Source organism: Neomonachus schauinslandi, chromosome 8 (assembly GCF_002201575.2).
Source record: "Neomonachus schauinslandi chromosome 8, ASM220157v2, whole genome shotgun sequence".
NCBI classification, from domain to species: domain Eukaryota; kingdom Metazoa; phylum Chordata; class Mammalia; order Carnivora; family Phocidae; genus Neomonachus; species Neomonachus schauinslandi.
This window is the reverse complement of record NC_058410.1, coordinates 86,375,286-86,386,463: the sequence shown is the minus strand read 5'-3', so window position 1 is coordinate 86,386,463 and position 11,178 is coordinate 86,375,286.

Below are 11,178 nucleotides of genomic sequence, written 5' to 3'. Positions count from 1 at the left end.
GCCTGCAATTCAGAAAGTTCATGAGTTAATTTAGTTAAGACCCTAGAAACACACACATAAGACCCACGGAAGACCTAGGGACACCATCTATAATCTTTTCCCTAACAGGATTATTAAAGACAAGATGATTCTGAAGATGCTGGGCTAAAATGATAGGATTTTTTTTTTTCCCGGTTTGCATGTCTGCACAAAGCAAAAATGAAATAATATATTTAATAGTATTGGTACTAAGCAATATGTGTTCTAGCATTTTTTATTATAAGAGTAATACATGTTTGTGGGGGGGGGAGGAGCAAGATGGTGGAGGAGTAGGAGACCTAAATTTTGTCTGGTCCCAGGAATTCAGCTGGATAGGGATCAAACCATTCTGAACACCTACGAACTCAACAGGAGATCGAAGAAAAGAATAGCAGCAACTCTCTGAACAGAAAAGTGAGCACTTTCTGGAAGGTAGGAGGTGTGGAGAAGTGAATCCGAGGCGATATTCGGGAGGATAGATGGCGGGGGAGGGGGCCTCCATCCACCGCTTCTGGCAAGTGAGAGCCACGGAGCACAAAATTGGAACTTTTATATATTGATTGATTTTTTTTTTAAGATTTTATTTATTTATTTGACAGAGAGAGACACAGAGAGAGAGGGAACACAAGCAGGGGGAGTGGGGAGGGAGAAGCAGGCTTCCCGCAGAGCAGGGAGCCCAATGCGGGGCTTGATCCCAGAACCCTGGGATCATGACCTGAGCCGAAGGCAGATGCTTAAGGACTGAGCCACCCAGGCGCCCAAAATCGGAACTTTTAGAAGTCGGCTCCACTGAGGGACGTCACTCTGGTGGCTAAGCGGGGGGTGGAACCCTCATGGGACAGTGTGGTCTCAGGACCCTCGGGGTCACAGAAAGACGGGGGTGCCTGAGTGCAGCAGAGCTCCCAGGTATCAGAGCAGGGAAGCCAGCTGCAGAGACAGAGCCGAGGCGTGGGCTCTCAGCTCGGGGTTCCGCGGCATAGTCAGGCCACTGCTCCTCCAGCAGGGACCCAACAGGCGGCAGATCCGGGGAGACTCCCCTTCCTCCCTGGGGGGGGGAGTGGCATGGGAGCGCACTGCAGGGATCTGCTGGGTTTGGAGACTCCACATGGGGTCGTACACCAGAGATAGAAACGCTCAGTCACAGGCCAGGTGAGCACGGAGTGCAGCTGGAGAATGAGGAGATGGGAGTGACTAACTGCTTTTCTCTGGGGGCTCACTGAGGAGTGGGGCCCCGAGTTCTCGGCTCCTCCAGGGCGGAGATTGGGAGGCCGCCATTTTACTCTCCTCCTCCAAAGCTGTACAGAAAGCTCACAGGGAACAAAAGCTCCTGAGAGCAAAACCCAGCGGATTACTTAGCCCGGACCCAGCAAGGACGGGGCAATTCCGCCTCCAGCAAAGACATTTGGAAACCATGGCAACAGACCCCTCCCCCAGAAGAACAGCCAGCCAAGACCAAGTTTACAAATCAATCAGAATGGCAGAACTCCAGCGATAGGTGAATACTGCACATAGAATTCATGGCTTTTTCCCATGATTCTTTAGTCCTTCAAAGTTAATTTTTTAAATTTTTTTTTCTTTTTTTTCCCCCTTTTCCAACCAACATCTTATCAATCCCTTTTTTTAAAAAATCTTTTTTATTTTTCATTTTTAGAGTCATATTCTAACACTTTATAGTAGTTAATGTTATTTTTGGTATATATATAAGTTGTTCTCTCTTTAAAATTTTGGGATACAGTTTCTTCTAACAGACCAAAATATACCCTAAATCTCTAGTGTATGGCTTTTTCCTAATCTTCTGCCTGATCACATGCTCTTTTTTTCTAAATCCTCTTCTTTCTTTTTTCAACCAACTTCTTATCAATTCCTTTTATAAAATCTTTTATAATTTTCATCTTTACAATCATATTCCATCTCTTCATCGTATTTACCCTTATTTTTGTACATATATAAATTTTTCTTTCTTTAAAATTTTGGGAGGCACTTTCTTATAACAGACAAAAATACACCCAAAATCTAGTGTGTGGCACTGATCTATGCACCAGCCTGATCATATTTGAGCATATTCTGTTTTTGTGTTTTTTTGTTTGTTGTTTTTTTTTTAAACTTTTTCTTTTTCTTTTTTTTTTTCTTTTTTCTTCCTTTCCTTCTCTTTCCCCCCAGTTTCAGGTCTCTTCTGATTTGTTTAGTGTATATTTTCTGGGGACATTGTTACCCTGTTAGCATTTTGTTCTCTCATTCATCTATTCTGCTCCGGACAAAATGACAAGATGGAAAAAAATCACCTCAAAAAAAAGAACAAGAGGCAGTACTGATTGCCAGGGACCTAATCAATACAGACATTAGTAAGATGTCAGAACTAGAATTCAAAATGACGATTTTAAAGATACTAGCTGGGCTTGAAAAAAGCATGGACAATATTAGAGAAACCCTTTCTGGAGAAATAAAAGAACTAAACTCTAACCAAGTCGAAATCAAAAAGGCTATTAATGAGGTGCAATCAAAAATGGAGGCTCTCACTTCTAGGATAAATGAGGCAGAAGAGAGAATCAGTGATATAGAAGACCAAATGATGGAAGATAAAGAAGCTGAGAAAAAGAGAGATAAATAACTACTGGATCACAAGGGCAGAATTCGAGAGATAAGTGATACCATAAGACGAAACAATATTAGAATAATTGGGATCCCAGAAGAAGAAGAAGAAAGAGAGAGAGGGGCCGAAGGTATATTGGAGCAAATTATAGCAGAGAACTTCCCTAATCTGAGGAAGGAAACAGGCATCAAAATCCAGGAGGCACAGAGAACCCCCCTCAAAATCAATAAAAACAGGTCAACACCCCGACATCTACTAGTAAAACTTATGAGTCTCAGAGACAAAGAGAAAATCCTGAAGGCAGCTCGGGACAAGAGATCTGTAACCTACAATGGTAGAAACATTAGATTGGCAACAGACCTATCCACAGAGACCTGGCAGGCCAGAAAGGACTGGCATGATATATTTAGAGCGCTAAATGAGAAAAATATGCAGCCAAGAATACTATAGCCAGCTAGGCTGTCATTAAAAATAGAAGGAGAGATAAAAAGCTTCCAGGACAAACAAAAACTAAAGGAATTTGCAAACACAAAACCAGCCCTACAAGAAATATTGAAAGGGGTCCTCTAAGCAAAGAGAGAGCTTAAAGCAACATAGACCAGAAAGGAACACAGACAATATACAGTAACAGTCACCTTACAGGCAATACAGTGACACTAAATTCCTATCTTTCAATAGTTACCCTGAATGTAAATGGGCTAAATGCCCTAATCAAAAGACACAGGCTATCAGACTGGATAAAAAAACAAGACCCACCGATATGCTGTCTGCAAGAGACTCATTTTAGACCCAAAGACACCCCCAGATTGAAAGTGAGGGGGTGGAAAACGATTTACCATGCTAATGGACACCAAAAGAAAGCTGGGGTGGCAATCCTTATATCAGACAAATTAGATTTTAAACCAAAGACTGTAATAAGAGATGAGGAAGGACACTATATCCTACTTAAAGGGTCTATCCAACAAGAAGATCTAACAATTGTAAATATCTATGCCCCTAACATGGGAGCAGCCAATTATATAAGCCAATTAACAACCAAAGCAAAGAAACACATTGACAACAATACAATAATAGTGGGGGACTTTAACACCTCCCTCACTGAAATGGACAGATCATCTAAGCCAAAGATCAACAAGGAAATAAAGACCTTAAATGACACACTGGACCAAATGGACCTCACAGATATATTCAGAACATTCCATCCCAAAGCAACGGAATACACATTCTTCTCTAGTGTCCATGGAACATTCTCCAGAATCGATCACATTCCTAGCTCACAAATCAGGTCTCAACCGGTACCAAAAGATTGGGATCATTCCCTGCATATTTTCAGACCACAATGCTTTGAAACTAGAACTCAATCACAAGAAGAAAGTCGGAAAGAACTCAAATACATGGAGGCTAAAGAGCATCCTACTAGAGAATGAATGGGTCAACCAGGAAATTAAAGAATTTAAACAATTCATGGAAACCAATGAAAATGAAAACACAACTCTTCAAAATCTTTGGGATGCAGCAAAGGCAGTCCTAAGAGGAAAGTATATAGCAATACAAGCCTTTCTCAAGAAACAAGAAAGTTCTCAAATACACACCCTAACCCTACACCTAAAGGAGCTGGAGAAAGAACAGCAAATAAAGCCTAAACCCAGCAGGAAAAGAGAAATAATAAAGATCAGAGCAGAAATCAATGAAATAGAAACCAAAAGAACAGTAGAACAGATCAACGAAACTAGGAGCTGGTTCTTTGAGGAATTAACAAGATTGATAAACCCCTGGCCACACTTATCAAAAAGAAAAGAGAAATGACCCAAATAAATAAAATCATGAACGAAAGAGGAGAGATCACAACTAACACCAAAGAAATACAAACAATTATAAGAACATATTATGAGAAACTATATGCCAGCAAATTAGATAATCTGGAAGAAATGGATGCATTCCTAGAGATGTATCAACTACCAAAACTGAACCAGGAAGAAATAGAAAACCTGAACAGACCTTTTTAACTACTAAGGAAATTGAAGCAGTCATCAAAAATCTCCCAAAAAACAAAAGCCCAGGGCCAGATGGCTTCCCAGGGGAATTCTACGAAACATTTCAAGAAGAATTAATACCTATTCTTCTGAAACTGTTCCAAAAAATAGAAATGGAAGGAAAACTTCCAAACTCGTTTTATGAGGCCACTATTACCTTGATGCCCAAACCAGACAAAGACCCCATCAAAAAGGAGAATTACAGACCAATATCCTTGATGAACATGGATACAAAAATTCTCACCAAAATACTAGCCAATAGGATCCAACAGTACATTAAAAGGATTATTCACCATGACCAAGTGGGATTTATCCCTGGGCTGCAAGGTTGGTTCAACATCTGCAAATCAATCAGTGTGATACAATACATTAATAGAAGAAAGAACAAGAACCATATGATCCTCTCAATAGATGCAGAACAAGCATTTGACAAAGTACAGCATCCTTTCTTGATCAAGGGAGCATAGGGATAGAGGGTACATACCTCAATATCATAAAAGCCATCTATGAAAAACCCACAGCAGGGCGCCTGGGTGGCTCAGTTGGTTAAGCGACTGCCTTCGGCTCAGGTCATGATCCTGGAGTACCGGGATCGAGTCCCGCATCGGGCTCCTTGCTCAGCGAGGAGTCTGCTTCTCCCTCTGACCCTCCCCACCTCATGCTTTCTCTCTCTCTCAAATAAAAATAAAATCTTTAAAAAAAAAAAAAAAAAGAAAAGAAAAACCCACAGCGAATAGCATTCTCAATGGGGAAAAACTGAGAGCTTTCCCCCTAAGGGCAGGAACACGGCAGGGATGTCCACTATCACCACTGCTATTCAACATAGTGTTAGAAGTCCTAGCCACAGCAATCAGACAACAAAAAGAAATCAAAGGCATCCAAATTGGCAAAGAAGAAGTCAAACTCTCACTCTTTGCAGATGATATGATACTTTATGTGGAAAACCCAAAAGACTCCACCCCAAAACTGCTAGAACTCATACAGGAATTCAGTAAAGTGGCAGGATATAAAATCAATGCACAGAAATCAGTGGCATTCCTATACACCAACAAGACAGAAGAAAGAGAAATTAAGGAGTCGATCCCATTTACAATTGTACCCCAAACCATAAGCTACCTAGGAATAAATCTAACCAAAGAGGCAAAGAATCTGTACTCAGAAAACTATAAAATACTCATGAAAGAAATTGAGGAAGACACAAAGAAATGGAAAAACGTTCCATGCTCATGGATTGGAAGAACAAATATCGTGAAGATGTTAATGCTACCTAGAGCAATCTACACATTTAATGCAATCCCTATCAAAATATCATCCACTTTTTTCAAAGAAATGGAACAAATCATCCTAAAATTTGTATGGAACCAGAAAAGACCCCGAATAGCCAGAGGAATGTTGAAAAGAAAAGCAAAGCTGGCGGCATCACAATTCCAGACTTCCAGCTCCATTACAAAGCTGTCATCATCAAGACAGTATGGTACTGGCATAAAAACAGACACATAGATCAATGGAACAGAATAGAGAGCCCAGAAATGGACCCTCAAATCTATGATCAACTAATCTTCGACAAAGCAGGAAAGAATGTCCAATGGAAAAAAGACAGTCTCTTCAACAAATGGCGTTGAGGAAATTGGACAGCTACATGCAGAAGAATGAAACTGGACCATTTCCTTACACCACACACAAAAATAGACTCAAAATGGTTGAAAGATCTAAATGTGAGACAGGAGTCCATCAAAATCCTAAAGGAAAACACAGGCAGCAACCTCTTCAACCTCAGCTGCAGCAACTTCTTCCTGGAAACATCGCCAAAGGCAAGGGAAGCAAGGGCAAAAATGAACTTTTGGGACCTCATCAAGATAAAAAGTTTTGCATAGCAAAAGAAACCATCAACAAAACCAAAAGACAAGCGACAGAATGGGAAAAGATATTTGCAAATGACATATCAGATAAAGGGCTAGTATCCAAAATCTATAAAGAACTTATCAGACTCAACCCAAAGAACAAATGATCCAATCAAGAACTGGGCAGAAGACATGAACAGACATTTTTCCAAAGAAGACATCCAAATGGCCAACAGACACATGAAAAAGTGCTCAACATCGCTCAGCATCAGGGAAATCCAAATCAAAACCTCAGTGAGATACCACCTCACACCAGTCAGAATGGCTAAAATTAACAAGTCAGGAAATGACAGATGTTGGCAGCGATGCGGAGAAAGGGGAACCCTCCCACACTGTTGGTGGGAATGCAAGCTGGTGCAGCCACTCTGGAAAACTGTATGGAGGTTCCTCAAAAAGTTGAAAAGAGAACTACCATACGACCCAACAATTGCACTACTGGGTATTTACCCCAAAGATACAAATGTAGGGATCCGAAGGGATACATGCACCCCGATGTTTATAGCAGCAATGTCCACAATAGCCAAACTGTGGAAAGAGCCAAGATGTCCATCGACAGATGAATGGATAAAGACGATGTGGTATATATACACCATGGAGTATTATGCAGCCATCAAAAGGAATGAAATCTTGCCATTTGAAATGATGTGGATGGAACTGGAGGGTATTATACTGAGTGAAATAAGTCAATCAGAGAAAGACATGTCTCCTACGATCACACTGATATGAGGAATTCTTAATGTCAGGAAACAAACTGAGGTTGGCTGGAGTGGTGGGGGGTGGGAAGGATGAGATGGCTGGGTGATAGACACTGGGGAGGGTATGTGCTATGGTGAGTGCTGTGAATTGTGCAAGACTGTTGAATCACAGACCTGTACCTCTGAAACAAATAATACAAACAAAAATACAAAAAAAAAAAAAGAAGAAGAAGAAGAAGAAGATAGCAGGAAGGGAAAAATGAAGGGGGGGAAATCAGAGGTGGAGATGAACCATGAGAGACTATGGACTCTGAGAAATAAACTGAGGGTTCTAGAGGGGAGGGGTGTGGGGGGATGGGTTAGCCCGGTGATGGGTATTAAAGAGGGCACGTACTGAATGGAATACTGGGTGTTATATGCAAACAATGAATCATGGAACACTACATCAAAAACTAATGATGTATGGTGATTTACATAACATAATAACATAAAAAAAAGAGTAACACGTGTTTGTGATTTTTTTTTTAAAAAGACAAAGGAGTTTATGGTAAACAACAAAATATCCCTCCTTACCTTACCTTCCAGCATACTCCAAACATTTTCTCCAAAAGTAACTGCTATAAAAGCTTTTATCCATATATAAATATTTATCTATTCTGGGTTTTTATTTATATTATCTTCTTTAAATTTTGTCTATATAACATAGCTTAGATATATTCCCTACAAAAATTTATTTATAATGGTTCCCCAGTATTCCATTTTATAGCTATACAATATTTTATCAGTAGTATCCTATTAATGGACATTTAAGTTACCAAGTTTTTGCTCTTACAAGCAAGGTTTCATTGTTTCCATATATCGGAAGCCTATTCTAAGATAAACTCCTGCTAGTGGAATTGTTGGGTCAGATGGTATATGTATTTTTAAACTATGCTAACTGGGTTATGTGCTTTATATCCATGAGGATAAAAATATTAATTTCTAGATTAAATTTACAGCAAAATATGAATTTAATTTTATTTGAATTGAGACAGAGCTTATAATTAATGATTTGCCTCTAAAATATGAGGGATCTTATGGGCGCCTGGGTGGCTCAGATGGTTAAGCGTCTGCCTTCGGCTCAGGTCATGATCCCAGGGTCCTGGGATCGAGTCCCATATCGGGCTCCCTGCTCCTTGGGAGCCTGCTTCTCCCTCTGCCTCTCTCTCTCTCTCTGTCTCTCATGAATAAATAAATAAAATCTTTAAAAAAAAAAAAATAAAATAAAATAAAATAAAATATGAGGGATCTTAAAATGAACTCTTTTCCTTTAAAACAAAAGAGGTTTCAATTCCTGGCTTCAGCATTTCACAAAAGGACTTCTATGCACAATAGGACCTGGAATTTATTTTAAAGGGACACATTCTGAATGGTGTTTCATTTCTATGTATTTCACAAACTCCAAGAAATAAATCCTGTCTGTGATCCAGCGTAGAAAAGGAATACTTCACAGGAGTTAATTATTGGGACCATAACAAAAATAAAATCTCAAAGCGCCCTGCTAAATCAGACTACTGGTAGTGCTCGGCGATTTGAGCACAACATGTAACAAGTACGACGGCATGTAACCCAGTGCACAGAAACGTGTAGTCCCACCTGTTCAAATATTCAAAAGTCATTTCATGGTTGTTATCCTCTAAGATAAATTTCCTTGGACATGCCTAGTCATGCATGCATTGTACATGCCTCTCAGCCAAAATAAACCGCACTTTCATATGAAATGGAAAGCCAAAGCCCGCAGTAGGTCCATTTTCGATCTTGTTCTTTTTCAAATACTCCTTTTTCTACTTCCTTCCCTCTCTAGATTCTGTCAATTAATAAAGGGATTTTTCTAAGTAAAGTTTCTAACTATAGTATATATAGTATATTATATGTATGTTATATATATGTTTTCATTCTTTAAATGTTAATATGTAATCCCCCAGCCCCCCACCCTCGCGCCCCCCCCGGGGAGAAGCTTTGGTCTCAGTGACAGAATTGCTAAATAGGAAGGTACAGGCCGCCTCTGATGGCTCCCTTGTCAATCTCAGTGGGCATGAGCAGTCGCGGGAGCTTGCAGGATCGGTTGCTAGGCAACCTGTTCATCTGCTGAGCCTGATATTTCAATTCGGCAGCGGTAAACGTCTGTATGTACAGCCTTCCAGAACTACCTCCATTACATAATATCTACCATTATAATAAAGGGGCTCCAAATGTTGAGGGGTGTGAGGGTAGCAAGGACCGGGGCAGCTGTGGCACTGAGATAATGTCCGACAAGACTTTCTGCGTATAAGAAGTACAAAATGATGACATATTTAATACTCAGTCCTTCCTGGCAGAGCACTGACAGAGCATCATGCTGGGGCTATTTACTTGATGGTATCAAATAAAATCTTGTTATCATTCTAGAAAAGTTTTGAACTGCCATTTTAATGAAGGTAAAGCAGCCATGGCTTAGAGAAATAAGAATATTAATGTTCTGTATATAATAAGTGAGGCTAGTATATGTAGCCAAGTATTTGTCCAAAGGACAATTTTTGGGAACGGGCTTTCATGGAACTACACTGAAGTCTGAAAACAGCAGCTATGTAAATATTTCAGGTTGCCAATCTGGCTAAAACATTTTCCTAAATAAACGTCTGAGTTTCTAGTATCCCCACTGGAAAGGATTGCAAATAATCCACTCTTACCCTTGAGTTTATTTTAGAAGAAACAAATAATTATTGTAATAAGATGGCTCAAAGCACAGCTTTGTTCACTTATTCACTCTGAGTTGAAGTACTCCCTAATCCTAAAACAGAAGTATACTAATTACAATATGGGTTCGGTAACCAAAAACCCCAAGCAGCGCTGTCTTAAAGAAGACAGAAAGTTATTTTTCTCTCACGTAACAGTTTGGTCTAAAAGTCCGAAGCTGATAGCGTCCCTTCTGCCATTGGTGTTGCCACCATCCGTCAACTTGCAGTTTGGATCTGAGGATCTGAGACACATTCTAGCCAATCAGAAGGCTAAAAGGAAATGGCACATAAACTCCTTCCCTTCAAGAGAACAGCTGACAATTGTACTTACTGCTTCTGCTTACATCCCAGGGGACAGAACTTGGTCACACCTAACTGCAAAGGAAACTGGAGAATGTGGTTGTTAATTGAGAAGACCTGTGTCTGTCCAGCTAAAACTCAAGGTAGCTATTAGAAAGGAAAAGCAGAAGTGTGGCTATTCGGGGACAACTTGCTGTCCCTGCCGTAAGATAAACATAAGCAACCCTCAGCAGTGCTGTACAGAAGTAATAAAATTATCTTAAACTGTAAAAAAAAAATCATTTTTATAAGTTATAGTAATACCCCAGGAATGAAAGGAGACAGAGAGAATAACTTAAAAAAAACAAAAAAACAAAAAACCCACGCATTTACTCCTTAACTCACTTCTTTCAGGGCCTGGAGATCAAAATGCAATTCTGGGGTGACAAAGAGGTCAATTCTCTTGATTCTAGTGGTTTCACCTGTGACTACCGAGGGGGTCCAGAATGAGCCTCCCTAAAATGTGTCACTTGGGCATGTGGATTATTTTAAGCTGAAGACAAGTAAGGCCCAAAACACTCAGGAAGAGCTTTTTACTCCCCCGACCCCCACCCCCGAACTGCCTCAAAGAATTTGGATAGAGGGCCTGGTCCAGGAAAAGCTACCACCAGAGATACCTACAAAGAGCATAGACTAAATGCAAAAAGTTAGGGCAGCTTACAGGGCCTGTTTGTTCAAATTCCTCTCCCTGTGTCTCATTGTCTTTCCCTGGCATGACAAACATTCATTTACCAAACATCTGCTCTTCTCATCTTCCTGTGAATTGTCTTCCTTTCTTCGGACCCCCCACCTCAACTCCTTCTCCTTTTCTCAGGATGACATATAAGCCTCAAGTGCCTATCTCAT